Source organism: Zonotrichia albicollis, chromosome 5, assembly GCF_047830755.1.
Source record: "Zonotrichia albicollis isolate bZonAlb1 chromosome 5, bZonAlb1.hap1, whole genome shotgun sequence".
Taxonomy (NCBI): domain Eukaryota; kingdom Metazoa; phylum Chordata; class Aves; order Passeriformes; family Passerellidae; genus Zonotrichia; species Zonotrichia albicollis.
The window spans coordinates 14735907-14738178 of record NC_133823.1 but is presented as its reverse complement, the minus strand read 5'-3'; the positions used below and the strand labels follow the sequence as shown (position 1 = coordinate 14738178).

The 2272-nt window shown below is 40.5% G+C and overlaps 1 long non-coding RNA gene across 1 annotated transcript; it reads left to right on the top strand.

Moving 5' to 3' along the window:
- The first annotated feature begins 243 nt into the window (after nt 1-243).
- Nucleotides 244-2043, top strand: LOC141729024 (uncharacterized). Its single transcript, XR_012580270.1, has 3 exons — nt 244-357; nt 1736-1844; nt 1980-2043. It is a non-coding gene; the product is annotated as an uncharacterized LOC141729024 (long non-coding RNA).
- The last annotated feature ends 229 nt before the right edge of the window (nt 2044-2272 follow it).

Sequence of the window (2272 nt, the reverse complement as noted above, 5' to 3'; positions counted from 1 at the left end):
ACCACAATGTAAAATTGGTGGTGATTACTCACATATGGGACCTCAGCAGACAATCTATGGTAGAAATTGTTTTAACCTTTATATTGCTGCATTGATAACATCTATGACTGATGCAAAAACCTGTCTGAGAATTAAATGATATCAAATAATTTCACTGTGGTTATTTGTCCCTGTTCAACTTTCTACTCCTCTCTCAATTTTCAATGTTTATGTTCCCTTCCCAAACAGGCTGAAGATAACCTAAAAGAAGAATCCTGCAGCTGAACCACCTTTGCGCTTTACTGTGGGCTTACTCTCTCCACGGCAAAGACCTGTTCCACACAAGAGGTCTGTATGGAATCCAGCAATTCTGACGAGGTTTGTAAAATACTTGCTGTGATTTTTAAAAGTTTTAATGCCTGAAGGGCCTTTGTTCTGCTTTGGCTAGATACTACTACTTAAGGAAGGAAAAGAGTCCAAAACCACACAGGGTAATCTTTTCCTCCAGGAATATAAATTCTATTCTAACAGTTGCTTCTCAGGAGTAACTCAGCCTTGAGTATTAACTAAGTCAGAGCTTGGAGAAAAATCCACTGATAGTGTTGCCTCACTCTTCTGAAAGTTTTATCTGAGCTCAAAAATTCAGTGTAGCAAGTCTGCTGAAAAATCAAAACTTGTCTGCAAGCTACGAATTGGAATCAAGAAATGTTTCTGTAATATTTTCTTCTGGTACCTCCTGTAACAACCTCAGTTGAAAATCACTCATATAAATAAAGGAATTTAAATATATTGCAGTGAGTGCTGGCCAGATAACCTGTGTTTGAAGTGTGTGGGACAAATGTGCCTCAAATACGCAGGCATACCCATAAACCTATGTGCACACACAGTAAATGAGTTTTCTTTTCTTTTCTGGAACAAAGCTCTTTCAGCACATTGAGTTCCTTGTGTCAAAGTGAATTTTCAAGTACTAGTGGTTTAGATAGCACTGACCATATCAAATAGTGTTGTTTGATCCTGTCCATTCTGAAATCTTTAACATCTAACACCAAAGTCAGCTTTCTTTCTTTCTTTCTTCCTGTGTGCATCCTCCATGTGTGTCCGTCCTTGTAATGAACTTCTTTGGCTGAGCTTCAGCACTTCAAATCAAGTTTAAGAAAAAGAAAGAAAGAAAAAGAAGCATCCACAGACAGGCAACAAATCTGGTGAAGGAAGGATCTAGAGAACAATCTTTTGAGGAGCAGAAAAGAGAACTGGGATTGTTTAGCCTGGAAGAAAGGAGGCTCAGAGGAGACCCTATCACTCTCTATGACTATCTGAAAGGAGGTTGTAGCAAGGTCAGGACTGGTCTCTTCTCCCAGGTAGCAGGCAATATGACAAGAGGAAAAGGCCTCAAGTCGTACCAGGGGAGGCTTAAGCTGGATATTAAGAAAAATTTCTTCACCAAAAATGTTAGGAAGCATTAGAAAGGGTTGTCCAGAAAAGTGGTTGAGTCACTACCACTGAAGATGTGTAGGTGCGGCACTCAGGGACATGGTTTAGTGATGAACTGGGCAGTGTTAGGTTGGACTCTGTGATCTTGAAGGTGTTTTCCAACCTAAATGATTCTATGATGCTGTGATTCTTTTCAAATCAGTCACATTTCCTGAGTTAAGAGACAAAGCTACAGCTGGTCTGAGCTACAGCAGATTCAATTCCTCACCTTTACAGTTTACATCAAGCTGCCTTTGCCTTCATCCCATGTTCCCTTGTCTTGCAGGTATGGCAGAAGACATGAATTTAGCTCCTGTACCAACCAGCAATTACAAACCCTTACTTCTGCTGAGACTCTTGGGTTTGGTCCAGTCGAATTGAGGGGACTCAAACTGGTAAGTTTGCAATAGAGATTGTTTGGAATCATGTCAATGGAACCATTAAAATATAACTCAGAGGGTTCAACTTTTACAGGAAAATAGAGTATTTTGCTGGAATACTTTCATGATCTCCATGGCATTTTTCCTCAGGAACTGCGGTGGGTGGTTTCTAATATTGCTGTGGATGAAGGCACACTCTACACATAACTGAAGGTAATAAGACATGCTTTAGCATGGTGAGTCTCCCTTACAGCCCCCACAGACCTTCAAGCTGTTCTTTGGAAGAACTAAGCTATGTATCCTATCTCTTGCTGCTCCCTACCATCGCATAACTACCACTACAGAGGCCAAAATATTCAGGTACTCCAAGTGCATCAGCTCAGCTTCCCACAAGGATAACCCCTAATCACTGCTAGTGAACAAAATCAGGTGACTAAAAATCA